Genomic DNA, 21,804 nt, shown 5'->3' on the forward strand with positions numbered 1-21,804 from the left:
CCGCGGCCCGGCCACTCAGCGGCGGCGGGAGCCCGCGGGGGCGGCTCCTTCCCGGCAGCGCCGGCCCTGACGGGAACGTGGCCCGGCCCGGCCCCGGGGGGGCCCGGGTGGGAGGAGAGGTTCCAGCAGTACGGCTTGCGGGCTGCTCGGGCTGGGGCCGAGCGATCCCTCCGCAGGCTCTGCACACCCTTCCCATGTGTATGAAGGTAATGCCTCCTCTAAAAGTGCCCCGACTCCCTCGTCTCCCCTGTTTCCGTATTACGGCCCCAGTCAACGCTACAGGTGTTGAAATCATCGGCGTACCTTTTTTAGTGGGTTGACTTACACACTTGAATCTCCCGCATGGTATTTTCAAGATGGACGTAATGGAAACGCTCCTGGCATTCAATACCAGTGTTTATCAGCCAGGTGTTTAATTGGCATGGGATCAGATTAGGAGAAAACCTCATCTCTATATACCCTATTCGGTCTTGGCCTTAGCACAGCTGTGTACCTGTGGATACACCTCTACGTACACTTCATGTAGTGCTTGCTAGGTGTCCTCAGGGTCCAGCTGAACAGTGAGCTCAGCACTGGCAGAGGAAAGATGGAAGTCACACCAAAGCCCCATGCAACCCAGACATAACCTACAACTGCTGGTGTTTAACTGTGGGGAGGTTTGTTAAGAATAACAAAGCTGGAACAACACTAACGGCATTGCAGACCGGCTTACATATCAGCCTCCTTCCTCATGGTAGAATTCCAAACAAGTGACCACACTTGCAAACCAGCCAAAAGAGAGATAAGAAAATCAAGGATTTGATACACACAAATTGTTTTGAATTGATACCTTTAGACTCTGTCCCCCACACTGCAGTAATGTCAGCGGTGCTGATAACGTCTCTGTCAAACACGTAATCTCAAGGATTTGACTTCTACAGGTATTTAATAAGCATTCAAGAGCGTATCGTATTTCTTAGGAGGAGCAGCACACCTAAAAGTGAGGGGGAATACTTTAGAGCTGGTGGGCCACAGGCCTGCATTCCTGCTGTGTCGTAGTTACCAAATTATTGGAGTGTTTTATCTTAAATAACCTGCCATTACTTGACAAATGACATGCATCAGAATGCAGGCTAAATTCTTCTTGGAAATTCAAGTAGCGGTCAAATGCTTGATCAGTTCAGTGTTCTGAATATGGGGTCTGAAAGGGCCACTGCCATTGTGTTTGTAGGCTGCCCGGCAGTACATCGCACAAAGGATGAGGTTGGCAGGGACCTCTGAAGGTCGTCTGGTTCAATGTCCTGCTCAAGACGTTTCAACACCTGCAGCAGGTTCCCCAGGGAGCATTTTCTCAGAAAGTACTAATTTGGGAGTAATAAATCAAGTGTCAGCAATTCTTCATTCCAAAGAACATTTTGGAAAAACAGCTTCCCAAAGTTTCACATGTACAGCTTTCAAATGATACTTGGATCATCCTTTGTGCCCATTTTTGAGGTTCCTTTCAATGATCTAATATAACCAAATAAGATGAAATTGGGATGCTTACGATCTTTAATAGAAAATCTAACTATTCCATTGCAGGCAATTATTTAGCTTCTGTGGCTTGAATCCTGGGTGTTACTGTAAACTCTCTTCAGACTGGTGCAATACTCCTGCACTGGGTATTCACAATGCTTGAGCTGCGTTAGTTCAGTTTGCCAATGTAAAACAGGGCTAGTGTGAAGAGCTAATTTTCACATTTGCCCCACATGGTGCAAGAGTATGACTATAAATTAAAAAAAATATAGCACAAGTATGTCGATTTGGAAAATCTGTAATAATTTAAAAAATTTCTTTGCACCAGCATGTTGCAGGCCGGTGTTTACCCAAAAATATAGAAGGTGCTTGCTGCAATTATGCAAAATTAAGATATCCATTTGAAGAAACAACCTGTAATCTCAGTAGATTTATTATATGCATGTTTCATAACTGTACCAGATGCAGTGGAAACACTTGCCTTACAATGAAGGTTTAGTTAAAGCACATACATAGAGCCACTAAATATCTTGTGGAGGTCCAAGCAGAACACATGCTGCATCACTGAATGGACTAGGTGTACTGAAGTAGCTCTTACAATACCATGTCCTTGATTCCATGGAGGGATAATGCATGGCAACAATAAATCATTTATAATGGAAAACCAGCAGCAAAATTTTAAGTATATTTCTGTTTATTATTTTTGTAGTACCAGTTTATTATATGGTCTAAAAGTGAACCCTACAGAATCCAGCTGAAAAGACTGTGTTGGAGACTCTGGAGAAACAGGCCTCTAAAACACAAATTGGCTGTCACAGTTTAAAAAAACTTTTGGGTAGAGCTGCTCCCAGCTCAGGACTCCTTGCAAATGATGTCTTTTGATTTTTTTTCAGTATTTTAAAAGAAACAGCAATCAGAAGACAGAACACATTCACATAAAATGAGTAATATACAATGTCAGTTAATGAAAAATTGCCCTGAAGCTATAAAGGTGTCTTTTCTACATGTTTTATTTAATAGAAAGCAAAATAAAACCAAACAGGAATCTTAGGTGCTGGTGTAGATTGTATCACAGTGCAGAAATTCCATGCAAAGCTAAGCAGCTTGCTTGGAGCCTGGAGTGAAAAAAAAAAGCAAGGACTCTTGCTGGCCACGCCAGATAAAAGAGTATTGACTATATATTTCATTTGTGTTCCTTGCTTAATTTCTTTTCTCCTTTCCTTATCTTCACACCCTGAGCTTAGGCAGACCAGTGTATCATTTCTGATGAGCAAGCAAGGCAGCCATCCAAAACTCAGCTTAATGAAAATGCTGTATCTCACAGCACTATTCCTCCCATACACCACTATTGAGCTGGGTGTATGGCATTCAGAGCTTTCTGAATCAATGTAAGCAATAAATTTACAATATTGTTATTTTCATTTGTTTAGACAGTCTGAAATACCTGGAAACACATGCTTGTTTGTTAGTTGCCCTTCATAGCTTTTAGTATGGTACAGTTTTGAAAAAAACGTTTTCAATTAATATTGCATGTTTCTGATCCAGGAGTTGTTTTGGCATATAGTAGCATCTCCATATTGTATATAGAGAGGATTAAGGACCTACATATAATGCTTTGGTCTCCATTTGAGATATTCCTGTCAGTCTATGTTCATCTGCCTTGACACCCATTATTGTGATATTATAGTTCATGTGCTAAGATTTCCAGGAAATTTGAAGTAGCTCAGTATATGAGCTAATTCTAATGTATTCAAGAGCAAACCATAGTGGTACTTTACTGAAGAGTAACAAAGCGTATAGAGGATATTTTTATGACATTTTAAATTTTATTAGTTGCCTGTTTTTATATGTGACATTCTTGTTATTCCTATTCTTGTTTTAGAATATCTGTCGATCTTAATATTTAGAAAAGCATTTATTTTGTTATCAAAATTTAAAATGTTTTCATGATCTTTTTAAAATGAAAGGAAAAAGGAAAGATTGGGCAATGTTTTTAGATGACGGACTACTAACATTTTGATGAAGTTCTTTCTAAAGGATCTGTATAACATTTTATATTATTAGAATAATTGTGAAGCTAGAAACTTCACAGTGCCACCTACTGTTGAAATTTTTAAAACCTTGCTAGTTTGAGTGTCTTCAAATAAAAGGGCAATGGAGGAAAAATTTATTCTGTTGGTATAAAATATTTCAAACATCTGAAGAATGTTGGAGACACTTCCTGATTTGCTGAGTGAATTTCAGTCACGCTGAATTTCTGAGCTTTGAATCAGTGACTATTTTGACTGAGGCTGTTTTGAGAAGTGACTTTCAGGATCTGGGATTTTGTGCTAGAACTTTTTTTGATGTTATATTCTTAACAAGGAATTTCATTTTAAAATTAGCCCCTGTGATGACAATAGAAAAAGACTGATGAAAGTATTGAGTGAGACAAAATTTATTTTCAACTCAGTGATAAGGACACATCCTCTGTTTTATAGAGAGGTCTGCATGAGATGTAAAACAAGGACCTGGAATCAGCATATGTGCTACAAGCTCCGTTCCTGTCTTACATTGCAAAGCCATAAGATGGACCATGAATCAGTGCTTGGTTGTTGACAGAAGAGCTGGTATGTCCCCAGCCACGGTGGCTGGAATTCATCTTCCCTAACCCTTACCATCTAAAAGTTAGATGAAGTTAATGTCCTGTTCAGAGTACAGTATCTGGTTCTTTCTTCACTTCTCGAAGAAGACTCTATCTCTGTGGTTACCAGAAAAGTAACTGTATCCTGTAATCTTTTCCCATGCCCCAAACTGTATTGGTTATTTCATTCCCTGGAACCATGGTAATGAGAGAAGTCATAGGACTTTGTACATGAGTATGAACAAGCAGAGTACAGACCTTTGCTTTTTCTTCCTGAGGAAGGTTCAATTTCCAATTCAGTTTCAAGGAGTCAGAAATGGTTTATCTTCTGCTGGTACTTGTCTTATCCTGTAGAATAAACTGACACTGTAATGCTTTGAATTCTTGACTGTCAGAATTTCTATCCTATTAAGGCTTGATGGCTTAAACTTAGAAATTCCTTTCAAGTTGAGAAATTCTTGAAAATAACGTGTTTAAAACAGATAAAAGAGCTTGTAATGACAATTTAGCCATTTTGCTTTAGTATTTTAGAAGCCTTTTGGAGGAGCTCTGGAGGACTCCCCTTTTCCATTCACAGTGGAGAAGGACTGCTGTTGTGACAGTATTGCTCTGTTGTACTTAATTTTGTTACATCAGGCAGATAACAATTTTCAGAAGTTTTTTGTAATGCTTATGAACATGCAGTCCTGAGTGGACATTTTACCAACGTTACACTGTAAGAGTTTTAAGTTAGTTTGATAAAAAGCAAAATAAAGGACATTTAAATGTTGAGCTGATTATGTCTTTCATGCAGTGAAAAGCATGTTTTTGGGAAAGGTCAATGAAACAATTATTTTTTTAATTTACTTTCTGTGATACTTTTGTATTCCTAGTCAGGCTAAAAACTGTTCAATCCTCTGTGCTAACAGCTATCTTCTATCGCTCTCTAAATCCTCTACAGATAAGGGAAAATCTGAAGCTTCATGGACTTTTTAGTCAGGAACTGAGCATTGAATTTGTGGGAGAAGACGAGCAAACCATCAAAGCTCTCCTCAAAGACCCAGTGTGTCAGAGTAAGTAGCCTGTGGCCTTTCTTCCTGTTACATGTCCAAATACTTTAAAGCAGTATCTTTCCAAAGGAATTAACAGGCAGTGACTAGGACCACTCCTCTGAAAGGAGTATGGGAGTTCCTTCCCAGAACTAAAGCCCTGCATTGGTTGTATACCCCAAATTCCTGTTTTCCTGCAAGGGCATTGCCTGAGACTGCTGGTACTCACTCAGCTTCTTGGGTCAGTTACAGTCCACCAGGTTCTTCTCACCTGTTTATCTCACTGTGCACTATGAACTTTTAGTGTTAATGTGTATCAGACTAAATAATTAAAAGTCATGCATAGTGTATCCCAGAAAATTAGAAAGGTTGAAAATGTGCTGCTTCTTTCTTCACGAAAAGCACAAGCTCAAATCAGAAGCAGAAGGAAAATGAATAAGCTATTTGGTGATACCGTTTACAACAAAAGAGCATAATAAAAGTGAAATTATTTAAAGTAATATTCAAATCATGCAGTCGTCATTGATTTAGTTTTCAATTATACAGATGTAGTTGTATTAACGAAATGCCTCATTCAGTTTGGTGGGAAAACAATTGAAAGTTTTAACATCCTGGCATCTGTAGATGATAAATTATGTGATCTGCACTCCTAACTCAACTAGAATCCTAATTCTTGTTTTACCCAGGGCATACTACTGTGTAGGTGTGTCTGATGAAAGATGTTTCCATGACTTTCTGGTGCCAAGACAATTCTGGAATAATTCTAGAACAGAATAACTGTCCCAGAATTAAATATTAAAGTAAGCTAAAATAGGTGAAGGAACTTATTCCAGAATGAATGGCCTTGTAATATAGCAATTTAAAATCCGAATTAACTTCCAGGAATAGGAACTTTTTCAACCTGCATTTCAATGAATGTATTTCAAAAAGTTTTGAAAGACTACATTTTGCGACATCAACCGCTGAAGCTGACCTAACTATAAATAAACATATTACAAAGAGTTTGAAGAGTAGCACGTGCTTTGTAGTAAGACTCCCATGTTTGATAAGCTATTGAACTCACCACCATCCTCAAAGTGTTTGAATACCTTTATGTCATAAGTGTGCTGACCCAGCTACTGCTCATCTTTCCCTTTCAATTTTCATGTGTTCTCAGGAACTCAGAGAGCCTAGACATCTCACAAATGCATACTATAATTGTTCACATTTTTTTGTTGCACCTTCCACCCCCCAAAAATAGAAAATGTGAAAGTAAGAACAGTACTGAGTTCTCTTTGACTTGCATTTTCTGATGCCAAAGACAAGATAAGCATTGGTTAGAATATCTGCCCTATCAAAATATTTCAGTATACTAGATGTGTCTATAGAAATAGCATTAATAAATCAAATAGTGTTTAATCTGTGATAATATTCATAATCCTTTTCTAGAGAAGACCTTACTCTCTAAACTCAGTATATCCCCTGCTATAACAGAAGTGTTTGCTAAATAGGGGAGAATCTGGGTGTTCTATAGCCACTTTTTTTTTTTCCTCCTGATAGTCACATGATGTGGGAATATAATGTGTTGTTTACTACTGCACCCTCTTGTCATGCCCCATGTGTTCTGCTAACCCAGCAAGCAATTCTTACCTACAATGTTTCAAATATAAGCAGCCTGCTGACTATTCACGCTGTTCTGAAAGAGCTGCACTTGGAGCAGCCACATGCACAGGATGCTCTGCTTCTTGTCCACAGGACTGTTATGCAGACAGCCTGTTAACTATCAGCAGCTGTCAGTGGCAAGCCTGTCCTGATGGATCTGGTGGGGTGCAGACTTCTAAACATGCTCGTATTTGTGAAGGCTGGCACAGGCAGGAGGGCAGACTGCTGTTCTGCCCAAGAATGCTTTTCCAGTCTCACTCTGAGCTAGGCAGTGTAGGTAATAGTCTGAACAATTTGCACAGACTTGCTTCCAGCATCAGTGTGTCCTCCATGCCTTTGTCTAAAAGAAATGGTCAGAGATGCAGAATCCTTGGAGTCATGATGTTTCTGTTAGTATTTTGCATAGTTCTCATTTTTTTTGTTTTTTTTTTTTTTGTTTTGTTTGTTTGTTTTAAACCTTTCTTTAGCTTAAGGTACATCTTTTTGTCCTGTCCTAAATATGCTATTATGTACGTGGTGTTGCTACCCATCAGCATCTCCATATAGTGTGCTATATGGAGAGTGTAACACATAGGCCTTGCTATGAAAGAAGTCTGTGTTTTGAATGTCAAATAATATCAAGCCATCAGTGTGATCCTCAGCACTATACTGGAGTGTGTGTGTGCACCTACTACTTACTTAAACGTAGGGTAGAGACAGGGAGGTTTGTCTCTGAAAGTGAGTTTCTGAGGAAATAAAAACTAAACTCATTTCTCAGAATATAAATGCAACCCTTATTTTTATGCATTGTTTTAGGAATTGCTACTGGAGTGATTTGGTAGCTGCTCAGAAGCAGAGCTAATAAAGCAGTATTGGGATCTCTGGCAGCCCACTACCTGCTAACCTTTTTTTTTAACTTAGTATTTCTAAGTGCTCTGTTCCAGAATAAGTTGTCCAATACAAGTTCGCCTTAACCACCCTTAAAGGCTTGGACAAGTTAAACAGATGCACATATTTCCAAATAAATCTGGCCCTCTAGCCACTGATTATTTTCCTGGCTTTTTTCAGAACTCTTTCTCATTTGTCTTTGTCTCTTTGATAGTGCTGTGGATGGAACTGAATATTTAAGGCCAAAAACATAAAGAAAATGACTTAACCTTCTGCTGTTACAGCTTCTCATATGGAGCCAAAATTACATTGTTCTTTTGCCTTGCCATATCCTGTGCAAACTTGCTTGTAGTTGCAGGGGGAGAAAAAGGAAAGTTTCCCATCGTTCTCTTTTCTAATTCATGCTTTTTTGAGGTTATTTCTTTCACTGGAAAACTTTGGATTATCTGTACAGTATTTATCAGTTTGCCTTATTCTAGATCAAAACTGTTACTTTTTGGGTGTTAATTTCTTTACACCTCGTCTCTAATTCTCTCTTCACTGGTGTTTGAAGCTTTACACAAAGTACAACTGTAAACGTCAGCCGCACGCTAGAGTTTACTTTATTTTTGCAATGAAGACATTTAAAAAAATTAGACCTCACACCTATATCTGTCACACCACAAACACCTCCTCACAGTTCAATATCTCCTGTGTCTTTGCCACACTGTACTGAGGTTCCCAGTCTATGCTGGGGTTTCCAGTGTACTGTGAGCCAAGTTCCAGAGGGAGAACCCTACACGAGAGCAGGAGCTGCAGTTTGGTGGCTGGCAGGGTGAGGCAGCTGGGTTATAAACAACCTGGGAGCTTCACGGGGAAATAGCTTGCTGCTGGCAGGGTGTCATTAGTGGCAGCAGGAGGACATAAGGAGGCAGGAGACACAACAAAACTGCATATGTGACTGGCAGAGGACTGGTGTCAAACGGTCCCAACAAGACCCACCCAATACTGTCATAACCCTCATTTGGGTTTCATCTGCAGGGCTGGTAATGTTGCCACTGTTAAGAGTTAATTGTGCTTAAGGGAGTTGCCCTATTTGTTCTGAGAAAGCCATAAAGCAGTCGCATTGCTTCTGCAGACCCTGTGTGTTAAATGAGGACACCCTGGTAACTAGAGCCTGCAAAGTGTTGTGCCAGCAACACCTACAGCGCTTGGCACGGAGCTGGGGGGACCCCAGCTGATAGGAGACGCCTGCTTGCCTGCATTCAGGGGACAGGTGGTCTGTAGCAGCAAGCGAAGTTACAGCTTTCTTATCAAAGCCAGTTTGAATTAATTTTTCAAGTAAGATTTTTATGGAACACGGAAACTAAAAAAAATCTGCTATGTTACATCTGCTGCCTTCTCTTCAGCTATTCCTTTTATAAATCTCTCTGAACAGATCACAAGTTTGCACAGAAAGATTTTTATTTCATAAAACCAAAATGTTTGTTGCTTGTGGTCCTAAACCTTCCAGATGTGTATTGCTGTGCAGTGTTTCTAGTATTACTTCACTAGGAACAGAAACTCTTAAGAGACTGATGCCAAGTATCACACTTTTTTCTTATGAAAATTTGTGAGATGGTTTATTAATAAATGTTCCTTAGTTCCACACATCTATTGTGATGATAATTTATGCTATAATTACAGTAGGTGTAGCACATACATTCTAGAAACCATAGCAGAATGCAGCCAATATCCCTTGACTCCTGCACTGAATTCCTGCACAGGAATGTTTTCCTGTATTCATTTATAAAGTTTTAATCAAGCCATTTTCAGTCAAACCATTTGTTTTCAAGGTCATAAAGGATGTTTCTATTAGAGTGTAGTGTGTGTTATGTTAGCTTTCAGAGTTTGTAAGTTCAACAAGAGAGCTGAAGAGATATTGCTTGATGTAAACAAGTCCGTAGGAACACGTATGATTTGCTTAGGTGTGCTGACAACACCAAGTAGAAAAAGCAGGCACAGAGTAGCCTAAGTGCTATAATTAGTGATGTTTAGGAGCTCTGCCAGTCTTTTTATGTTATTCTCCAAATTTAACAAATTTAACAAAAATAAGGACGTTTCAGGATGTGAGATTTTTACTGTAGCTCAAGAACAGAAATTTTTCTCTTCTAATATAGCCAGTAAGTTGGCTATATTAGTTGGCTAGCATCTCAACAAACTGAATTCCTGGGACTCTGCCTGACTTCCTTGGAAAATTTGAAGCTGTTTTTAAGGAGGTTCTGTGAGAAAGCACAGCAGAGTACATTTCGCTAACTTTGGCCTGCTTATATGGGAAAGGCTTGCAGTTACCCTCAGGCATGAACTTGATTACATAAAGAGTAAGAAATAAAAAATAAATCATATTCTTTAATTCTAAATTACATTATTTGATGTAATAAGAACTTCCATATCAGATCAAATCTAAATTAGTTGTCTGACAATAGTAATTCCCAGACGTCGCTGAGGAAATTGCCCTATTCTTCAACCCCTTCTCCCCCCCCCTCCACCAGTATAATGGATAATTATATAACAACCTGACTGTAGGGGAAGTTATTTTCTAACCTCAGGCTGGTGGCTGATTTATGCCCTGAACTGCGAACATTTATATCCATTATGAATTTTTATCGGGTCCAATCTAATTCCCCACATAAATGTATGAATATGTATGTATAACCTTTTACTAAATCCTGCTAAGCACTTGGCCTCAGCGATACCATTTGCCAGCATGTTTCATAGGCATATTACTTTTGCCAATTTTAAATGTATTGCCTTTTACTTTTAACAATTATTACAATCAGTGCTGACTTGGGGAATGTTGGGGCGGCACTAACCCCCAGCATCCTTTATCCCAGCCACCCCCAGTCCCGACAGCTCTAAAGCCTGCAGCCCCAGCTGGAGTCTCGGTCTTGCCGGACGAAGAGGTAGCAGTCTCCTGCCCACTCACATTTCCTGCTCCATGCCCTCATTGACCAGACCTAGTCTTTCACATTATGCGTTGATGAAAGGCAGAGAGATGATGCTTTCAGTAAATGAACAGGTTACAGTGCCTCTAGGACTGCTATCATTCTGCTGCGCCACAGCTTCCTGAATTCGCAAGTGTAATTAGGATTTAATGTTCAGACAAGAATTTATTTTGGAGGGAAGAAGTTGTTTTGGACTGCAGGAAATAAATTAATTTTGATTTATGTAGGGCTGTGTCAAAGAGATGATTTTGTGAAAGTCTGGGGAGGAAGGGATCATTCATGGGGAGGGCTCTTAGAGCAAAATTTTATTGTGAGGGGAGTGGAGGTTATCTTTGATTATAGGGAAATTGGTTATACCTCGTAAAAGAAGATTATCTTAGGATTAGTTCTGAATAGAAAAGTAAGAACTATTTTACCTAAAGAAAAAATTTCACTGTGTGTCTATGTGGGCTGACAAATAACATAAAATTGGAATGGAATGGAGTGGAATGGAATGGAATGGAGTGGAATGGAATGGAATGGAATGGAATGGAATGGAATGGAATGGAGTGGAATGAAGTGGAATGGAATGGAATGGAATGGAATGGAATGGAGTGGAGTGGAGTGGAATACTCTTCCCTGGCTCAGCTTTGTGCCTTTGCTGTGCATCCTGCCGTCTGTTCCCAAGGAGCAGAAGCCGGCACCTCCCTCTCCGCTTCCTGTCCTCAGGAAGTTGCAGACAGCAGCGAAGATGGCTCTCAGCCTCCTTTTCTCCGGACTGGACAACCCAAGTGCATTCACAGAAACTCAGACGTTAATTCCCATGGTTGCTAAAGGAAGACATACTCTTGAAAATCAAATCTTGAATAAGAACCTGAAATGAAAAGGAGGCCGTGAGACCAACTTCAATAGTTCATACATGAAAAATATTTAATTTGTGAATCCTTGTAACATACTCCCAGAGAGGAAATACCATTAGGTTAAAGAATAATATACATAATGGGGATCTTCTCAAAGCCAGCTGAAACATTCAGAATGGTTGTATCAAACAGCAGAATCTGAGAGGCACTAATTACATACAAGAACTTCCATGATTAGGGTCAGTATAGGGCATCCATGGATGAAGCCACAGAGTTTAAATGTGGATGTAAATGCTTTAGTTTGAGAGTGCTGAGAAACGGTCTTTTGTTGGTTCACTTAATTATATAATGAGCAGCTGTGAAGTTTTTATTCGGATTAAAATTTCCCTGGAACTCAGGGTAATTTAGATCTGAGGTTTTGGCTCGGGTCCATTCTAAGCCCTGTACTCAATATAAATTACTGCCCTAAAACCATGACACGTTCAATTTATCCTCCATTTTAGATGGCTGAGAAATACATGCATAATTCTGTGCATACCACACATACTGTAATCTACTGTGATAAATAGACCAGGTGACTGAAACAGCTAGGTTAGACACTTTATTTTAGTCATGAGCCCACACCCAGCCTTAGTTTAAATACCAGGCAAAAAATGATGTTTGAATTATTTGACCTGAATCAATGCCAAATGCAATCTTATGCAAATTCAGAAAGAGAGAGGAAAAAAAGTCTTGGAATAAAACCAATGATTTATGTGTGGGAACATAAGGCAATAACAAGCAACAACTGAAGTAACAACAGGAGTGGACCACCATGAAAAGTATGACAACTTTTTGTTGGAACTGCTGTGATTGTGGGGTTGGGAACAGGGTGATATTTTGACACACGGATGACTACAAGAAAAGTAGACTTGTGGACCAGCATTCCCAATTCCACCTTCTTTCAAAAATGCTGGCCAAGCTCTGCATGCCATGCTCCACTCACACTGCTTTGATATTCTCTATTGTCCAGTAAAATGGAAGATTACAAATATCCCCATTCTGGAGAGAAAAATGTGAAGTAATTATGACACAGTCATCTGAGAGATATTATACATTTTCGTAATCTAATTCAAAATAACTACGTTAAATTAAGAGCTGTATCCAGAAATGATGGAACTTGGTGTTGAGTTTTGATGATCCAGGTCAGCCTCATTTGTCATTAGCACTGTGAGTTTAGATGTAGGGAGGTAAAGTAACCTGAGCAACGCCTATGGAGAAAGCAGGGCTGCCTGGAATTTAGTCAGTGTTACACATCCCCTGGGGATAATGTTTTCCATGATGATTTTATACTCTGAAATGCTGCTATTTTTCTTAAGGCTTTCTTTACTATGTAGCAAGCCTTTCTAATATGTTGATGTGTGTATAACCAAACGCTAGTAATTCAGTTCAGAAAGATAGCTAAGACAACTTTCAAGCTATACCTGCTGACTCCAACATTCAACTCAACCTCAGAAGAGAGAGTAGCAAGTAGTTACAGAGAAAGTTTGTTTTTGCAGTTCTGTTTGGCCACTTGTACTCAGGGAGACTTTGCATAACTGAAGTTGTGTACAGAGAGGTCTGACTCCTTGTATCTGTTTAAGCAATTTTGTCCTCAGCCAGAGACTTATTCCTCTAATTCAGTGCTTCTCAGTGGATTTTTTTTTCTGAATTGTCATGCCAAACAGTTGTCCACTTTTTTTTTTTTTCCATAGTAAGGCACCTGTTCAATTTTAGACACTGTTCAGTCTGTTCCATTTCAGTGGTCTACAGTGCTCCTCAGAGAGCCCTGAGCTTTTTACATATTTTAGGCTGCCAGCTCTCTTATGTTCTTTTCCCCAGCAGCCAATTTTGCTCTGAAGCTCTTGTGACTGAGCCAGCTTCCATTCCTTCATAAAGGGATACTCTCTTGTTATTGCAATTGAGGAGTTCCATAAGAGGCTTTAATGTCTCCAGAGTGTTGTTATGTACGATAAAAGCTTGAATTAAGCTTTACCTAACACTTGTTCATGCAATATTCATTTATTGGCAAATTGCATTTGTTTCTGCTGTTGATAAATACTTTTAGGTTTATTTCTAATACTGCAATTACACGATCAGATTAATATATGACTGAATAAAATGTTATATGTTCTGTTTGAGTAACAGGAGCAGCTAAAAGCCTGAATTCACTACAATGTACACTGCCATCTTGTGTTCCGAAGTTCTAGCTAATATAAAAATGCACACAATATACTGCGGCTTTTCTCAAAATAGAATTGGCTATGTTAGCGGAATATGCAAGGTTATCAAAAGATATTTATTGTCATTTTCTTTTCTTGTAAAATGGTAAACAATCCTTAAAATAGCAAATCTCACTGATAACTCTGAATTCATCGATTCTAAGCATTTTTTAGTGATTTTTGGCTAACCCAGTCAAAAAAAAAAAAAAAAAGACAAAGACCACAGAGAAAATTCTGGTACAGCCCAGCCATTCTCCTTTTCCAGCAGTGAGGTTCAATATGGACTCCCAGGTATAGCTGTGTTGTAAGGCAGCCTTTGAGCTGGTGTAGTGTTCCCCGAGTAGTTGTCTGCCAAACGCTTCTCTTCTGCAGGAAGGGTATATAATAGAAAAGAGGGTAGATTGTATTCTTAGCTGGAATATCTCTCCCTTTGGAACAATTGTCTTCTGAACATAGCTAGATCATCCCTGTGGCTGTTCCAGTATGCGACAGAGTACTGGCTAATTGGTTGAAAGAGGACCTAAGGTGACATTTACTTACAAAATGAAGAAAAAGAATTTAACATCTCTGCCCTGTGGTGTTTATTCACTGCTGGATGAAATAAGTGTTGCACGCTCTTCCTCTAAAAATGATGATTCCTTCATGACATGCTAATCAAAGAAGTGGATTTGTACATGCATACTTCCAATTGTTTTCACTGTATAGCAATATATAGCTCTGCCTTTTTATTATGTTTTTTATTATTATTATTATTATTAATTCCAGTTTCTTTATGTTGTCGTTTACTATTGCAAACATGTAGTAACACTCTTAAAACAGCTTTGAACAATGGCTCTATAAAACCCAAAGGATTTATTCCATGCAGCTGCTGTTGCCTGAAACAAACATAAGCATGAAAGGGAAAAGGGTGCCAAAAATCAATAACTAAGTTTAGAGACGAGGGGCAGGGCAAGAAATAGTAAAATCACATCATGGTAACAGATGCTGTGGTAGAAGGGCAGAATGGCAGAGAACATTAGCAGGAGGCAGAGCAGGGAAGCACACTTGACCTTACTCGTGCAGAAGTTCCCATCAGATTAGTTGCTTTCCAGAAACCTTTCATTCTTCCTGTTTGGCATTTCTTAGCCCATTTTTTTTTTCATAGAAAGGCACCTGTTTAATTTTAGATACTGTTCAGTCTGTTCCATTTCTGTTATACGTTTGTATAACTTCCAATATAATTTTCCACCTCTGAAAGGCAAATGATTATGGCACCCTTTATGATTTGTGCATGCAATATCTATCTCCCAAAGTTTCTTTTTATGGCTTAAATGCATAATATACCACAGCACAGAGTTTAAACAACTTCCTTCTCTTGTGAAAGGAGGAGTTAGAATGATTCTAAAGAGCTTTTACTCCTGTAACAACACTTTCATAATACTTTACGGCCTTTTACACTTCCCTTCAAAAGGCAATGTGTGCATTGTGGCCTGGTTACATAATCTCCTGTTTCAGTAAGATTAGAGTTAAAACTGTTTGCACAACACGTTGCATTGGTGTGTAAGTAATACAAAGCTTATTGAAAAGGACTTTGTCATTTCAAAGTCTGTAATGCTTCTCTAAGAGTGTTAATGCTATTTTATTTACTTCATCTGCCTGTAAGAGTCCTGCTAATTTTCTTAGTTTTCTAACATACAGTCATACTGTCTCACTCTGTATTCTTTGCTGTGTTGCCATCTGAGAGATTCTCAGACAGAAAAAAATAATTGGCTGCATGTAAGAATAATAAAACAATAAGTCAAATTTTGCTGAAAATTATATCTAATAAAGCAGGAAACTTATCTGTAATCTCTGCACTACAGAGATTAGTGCACTAATCTCTGATGGGGCATACATACACCTCCCTGGTGATCAAATATCACTGTAACAGCTGTGTGGTCAAGGGAAAAGCAGAAGAGGGAAAACTACTGCAAGTAGAGCAGCTCTGGGAAGAGAACAGGCATCTACTCTGTCCTCAGTTCCTGGAGATGTGGGTGGACAAAGCCTGTGACTGGGGTCAGTTGAAGCCTTTTGAGCATCCCATGCCCCAGGTTTTGAGTGTCTCCTAGCAGTTGCTGTGCTAGACTAGACTGTGTGGTGTCCTGGGTGTGGACGAAAGTTTGTTCTTCCATTAACTAGTCCATTTTGTCATTGTGAGGCCTTTACTGATGCTGGTAGGTGCCTGCCAGTCTGCCTATGCTGATAACTACCTAATGCCTAAAAGTTGATAGTGAGAGACTAAACATTAGGGATAACACTAAGTATGCAAGATGAGCTTGTCACCTAAGGATGAGTGCTTGTACGTACTAATACCATCTCTGAGCTGCTGGGTTAATCCAGAATGTGAACTTTGGAGAAAATACTAGATCAAGTTTAGATTTCCACGTTCCTTTCTAGGAGCACCCTCTGACTTCATTTAGAGTCATAGGCATTGTACAGAACTGCAGTCACCAAATGCAGGTGGGACTACCCAAATCTTCAATACCCTGGTGAATAAAGAGAACTTTCAGAGAACAAGATCAGGGCATGGTGGATAGAATTGTATTGAGCAAAACTTCAAAGCATTTACTTATATTTTCTCCTGTAATTAAGGTTTATATTTCTGAGCTTTTCAGTGGTACAAAGGCTAACATTTCTGTTACTTCAGCCTTTCATAGTCCTTAGGGCAGTAAAATACCACTCATCCCTGGAGCACACAACAAGGCCCTGAGCTCCCTGAGGCCTTGCATGTATTTTACTGCTCAAGAAAAGTTGTCTAAAGAAAAAAAAATGATTAGGCCTTGAACTTAAAGTTATTATAGGTTTTTCTGATTTATTAACAAAGCTGCCTTTCCTGCAATGTGTCCATCTGCAGGGCTATAAATGTTAGTGAGAAAGCTTCTGCTTAGGTTTTATTTTCTCTAACCAAGAGCAGTTGGCCATCTGTTGGGTAAAAAGAAAGCTGTGCCTTGTTGCGTTTGGAAGCAAAGGTTACAAATACCACACAGTCCTTGTAAATGATACATTTAGGCTGTGTAATTTCTTTCTGATAAGGAAATGATTTGTTAACCCACCCTGCTGAGTTTACCAGATCTCCTTAGGTCAGAATTCAGTATTGTGCAATTTGAAATGCTGTTCCTGTAGACATGCTGCCTATGTAAGATTATTGCTGCCCCTAGATGCGGTTGGAGATATGAAAAGATGAGATTTTGGGGTACAGCTTCAGGCCCTGCATGCAGGTGCATGAGGCAGGGATGCCCACACTACCGGGGGGTCCCAGGTCCTGGGCTGGGACCATTTGTCTTCTGCAGCCAGAAGCTTGCTGTTAGTGCACGTGGCTGACAGAATCCGTCAGCTACTCAAGGCAGGCACATCTGCAGGCAAGCATCTGTAGTCCTCAAAGGGCATTCTGGTACTGGATTTGAAGGCAGCAAAGTCTGCCAGAACCACTGATCCTGCTGCAGGGATTTGCAGGGCTGAGGAGAGGGCATCAGTAGCTCACGGCAGAGGCACTGATTCAAATCAGTTCAGCACTCCAGAAGTCTGGGAGATGTTTGTGTCCAGGGATGCTTAGGAATTGCAGGATACATTATGGGATACATATTATGACCAGGAAAAGAAGTCTGAGGCCCTTAGTTTTTCCTTTTTAAATTTTAAACAACATTTAGAAACTGGTTAGAAGCTATGTTAAAGTATATTTTGACATTATAACAAAAGTTTAACGTAGAAAACAAATGGTTTAAAGTTATAAAGTTTTAAAATACTTTACTAATAAACAAATACACACTTCAGTTAATTAACAAACAATTGCTAAAAAGCTTTCTACGGAAGAAACGTGCTATGTCTGTGCATTCCTGCTCTGAGATCAGCGAGGCCTCCATCAAAGATCCAGCATGACAAAGCAGTGCTTTCAGCAGGGATCCTTTTGTTGGAGAGTTTGAGTGACGTACTGAGCAGTACACGAGGAAATTTAAACATCTTATTGGAGGAATGACTGAAACGTTCTCTAGCCATAAGCATATAAGAAAAATTCGGATTAGTGACTCAAGAATAGGCACATCAGTGGTGTCTTGCTGTCCTGTGTACCGAAAGTCTCACTCTCTCCATTCCAGCTAAAACTTGATGTTTTAGGGCAGTTTTAATGCTGTTGCCCAAGCTGCTTCATGTCATGATATCCAGGGCAAGTACTGCTATTGTCACAGCAAGACAATCGTCTTGATAAATGTCTCAGTTTTCTAACTCTCCCTCGGCTGAATTTATTATCACGATTTTATTCTTCCCTCAGTCACAGGGCTGTACCATTATCCTTAACTGCCCTCTTCAAACTAATCCATACATTAGCCAGGAGGGAGTGCTCCAGTAGGGGAGCCAACACTATTATCCTGGAGTCTTAACAGGCCCTGTTCCAGCAGGCTTGGGAATGATTGCCCTGAGGTTTCTCACCAAGCTGCTTCCAGCTCACAAGAACACGAGGAGTCACTCAGTACTTCTTTTTATGCCTAGTCATTAGGTATATTTACAGTACTACTTTCTCCCTCTAAGTTTGGCACTGCTTTCTTTACCCCCACTTTCTGTTTTGCAATTGTTCCTTTGCCCCTAAACTTCCTGCGCTGAGGAGCCATGCACACAAGGACAGTTTGTTTTTCAACTTCTCAACATACAAAGAGTGTTGTGTTACAGAGAAAATAAATTCTGTTTTCTCTCACTCATTTGAAAGTGCCTACCTTCTTCAACGATATCATTGCATGTAATGGAGCAGTAAGCTGGTCCCCTATCACACAGAGAAAGCAGTAGAGATTAATTATCTCACAAATATTTTGGAGAATCAAGCAGTTCACCCATTTGTGCTGCTCCATTTCCCACGTTTTCAGCTGAAAGAGCAGGCTGCTGTCTAAATTGATGGCATCCTTTTCAGCTGAGACCAGCTTAATCTATTTTGTGTTCTTCAAAAAAAGGAGCTGCCTTTGTTATCCCTTGTATGCACCACATTTCTCTGTTGAAACAAAGCACTGGTGAACAGCATTGGCTTGACAGTGCCTGAGACTGGAGTCCTCAGGTCTGGCAAAGCAACAGCAGTAAGAGCGTTTAAGGTGTCCTGCTGGTGCACGTTCAGCAGTACAAGCTGAAGCTATGCTTTAATTTTATATACTTAATTAAACTTCTACAATATGCAGAAGAATTAAAATCACATCATAGTAAGGAACGAAATAAAAATTTAAAAAGTTAAAACCAACAAATACTCAGTAATTCTGAAAGTGAAAGGGAGACAGCCTTCCAGACTGCCTTAGTGTCTCATATGGTTCAGTATGCTTTAGCAGTGCTTGCTTACTTATAGGTAATGATGCTTTTTAATGGTTCCTACCCATGAATGTCCACCCTGCCCTTCTCCAGGAGGCTCTCACTGTCATCACAAAGACAATTTTGCTGCCTGTGGAGCAGCTGCTGAACAGCTTCAGTTTATAGCCAGTTTATATTCAGATAAATTGCCACTCATTCCTCTTAATATACTGTGCTGTAATTTGCAAAATCCTGAAGATCATCCCTTTTCACTAGCATCTCTGATGCTAAAAGTGTATTTTAAAAACTGCAGCAGATTTGCCTCTAAGCAGCAATGTTGCTTTCACTCATACAAATGTTCTGTTCAGCTGCCCTTCACTCCCCAGCCTAAATTATGGTTGAATCAACATCTGTTTTGTTTCATAGAAGGAACTTGATTTACTTCTTGATCTTATTATTACTACTTCAGCCTGTCTCCTCCTCCTTGTTTTTGTTCCTCAGATAGGGCAAAACTGAAGAGCTTGGATACAAATCCAGGAAAAGGAGGATGAAAATGTGGTGTTAATGCTGTGTATTTCTGCTCAAAGCAAAAGGCAAATGGTACGCTACTGGTATAATGATAATGTATCTGAATGTAAACCAGGAAATTCCCTCTCTCTGCTGTGGTTAGCCACATGAGTGCAACACCATGCGGTGGGCTGCACTCACCAGCTGTGGTTAGGTTCCCTGTTCACAGCTCTGTGCCTCCAGGTCCTCTCGATCCACTCTTCGGACAGCACATGAAGAGAGACCATTAGATGCCCAATACCATGCCTGTTTCCATCTACACTCTTCCTGACTTGCCTGATCTACTCTCATCATCTTTTGCATATATTCTTGAATATGTTTTTAAAGTTACAGTCCTGAAGTATGTCTCCAAAAATGAACAGAAAATGTATTATTCCCCTATATATAGTTAGTGCATGCTGGGAAAGCATCTTTGATTTGCCAGGAGGTACCTCTGATGTGGCAATGCAAAAATAAACTGGGTTAATCTAGAAAGAAGGCTGGATAGGAAATTACTGCGTGAACACTGAGGGAAGATATAACACTGCAGGATACTTTGCAGTATATACATATACATATGTGTATATATATATATATACAAAGGTACAAGTACAGTAGGTTAGGTTAATTGTGGCTGTATGGATAAGAGCGCATACAGCTCCTTGCATAAACTGCAGATCTACCATAGGATGTTAGGACACAGCTTTACCCATGCCCCTAGCACCGCAGCAGACCTTAATGGCAGGGATAATATTCACTCCCAGCTGTGTGTTGAAAGACTATGGATCTGAAATATAAAAGGATATGGGTGCTTACATCTATAAGAACAAATGCAGAGGCTTCAGGGTAGTTGTACGTACTGTTGTCCTTACAATTTTCACAAGGTGCACTGGGAAATTCAGATGTTTAATAACATTATTTTTTATTAGTTATAAAAGCTTAACTTTCCATTAGTAACTACCTTTATAGGACAATTGTACTATTGTGTGGGAGATAATTATGGAGAAATATAGGAGCATATGAGAATAATATAGATAATATTGAGACAATGTTAACAGTTTTCTCTTATTCTAAGCTGCAGATGCTTAATTCTCCTTTGACGTCTCTTTCCATAAAGATCATGGAAAAAACTTGGATTTTAAGCAGAGGGAAAAAATATCAATTGTCTCACATAAAAAGTGGAAAGTGGCTAAAACAATGGAATTATGTGAAGGGAACCCTGATAGAATCAAACACTTGATTCAAATATAGCTAACATTAATTATTTTATTTTATTTTATTTTATTTTATTTTATTTTATTTTAAAGACTCACATGATTACTCATCAGCCTCCATTTGGGAATAGTTTTTGCATGGTGTATTCAAACACTTCTCCTGTCCCAAATACGGTGTTTACACAATTACACTGCTTAATTGTATGTCTGATGTTGTATACCTTGGTATTCCCTAGAGCACACTCAGGTAATTGTCTTAAAATGTAATAGACACTAGAAGAAATTGTTCCTTCTCATTAAACTCTGAATTTGGATTTGCAGTAGCTGACTTGTTTGTTAAGCTCCCTTGCTCTCTGATCTAGGAAGTGTTTCCATTGCCTTTTTTTTTTTTTTTTTTGAGTTAACCACAACAGTTAATGTTATATCTTTAACTGAAATATGTCAAAAAGTTTTACAGTTATCTGGTAAATGATAATTTTCCACAGTACAGAATTCTGTGCTAAGACTCAGTCAAGAGCCGCACAAATATACTAGACTCTTCATCGGCGCTTTTTTTGTATTTTAATTAAACAAGTAAAAATCCAACAGACTTAAATTGCGTTCCAGCACCATCAGCCCTTTCCATACCCTTGTATTTCTCCTCCTCCTGAGGTGTTATTTCTTACCCAGGCATAGCAGAGCTTTTGTCATACCTGCAGACTTCTCAAAAAGATACATGAGAATTGACTTTCTATTTAAAACATACACAACATTCCCTTCCACAGTACAATTTGTATGCTGTATAGCCTGAGGAGGTAAAATAATGTTTTTTAGCAACAACAGTATGTTTAGGGATATAAGCAAAGGAGATACAGAATTAAGCATGTGCCATTATTAGGTAATTTCTTCTTTTTTGGAAGTTCTGAGAAATTGTGGCAGATTGAGAGAATTTTAGCGCATCAAACTGCATACTTAGATTGGATTATTTAACAAAGTGCTATAATGCAATCTAGCTTCCAGTGTCTCCCCTAAAGGTGTGATGTACGTAGAGATCCTAGCTGTATCCTGAGTTATCTCACAGTCCATACTCTTTAGA

At 39.2% G+C, this 21,804-nt stretch overlaps 1 protein-coding gene across 1 annotated transcript in view; it reads left to right on the plus strand.

Annotated features, from left to right (window-relative positions):
* Positions 1-78: 78 nt before the first annotated feature.
* AGPS (alkylglycerone phosphate synthase) overlaps positions 79-21,804 on the plus strand; it is an 81,208-nt gene continuing 59,482 nt past the window's right edge. The window contains exons 1-3 of the mRNA XM_083841034.1: positions 79-206; positions 3,975-4,103; positions 5,058-5,169. The gene's annotated coding sequence lies outside the window, so the exon portion shown is untranslated. The remainder of the gene's footprint in view (positions 207-3,974; positions 4,104-5,057; positions 5,170-21,804) is intronic.

Source organism: Anser anser (genome assembly GCF_964211835.1).
Source record: "Anser anser genome assembly, chromosome: 6".
Taxonomy (NCBI): Eukaryota; Metazoa; Chordata; class Aves; order Anseriformes; family Anatidae; genus Anser; species Anser anser.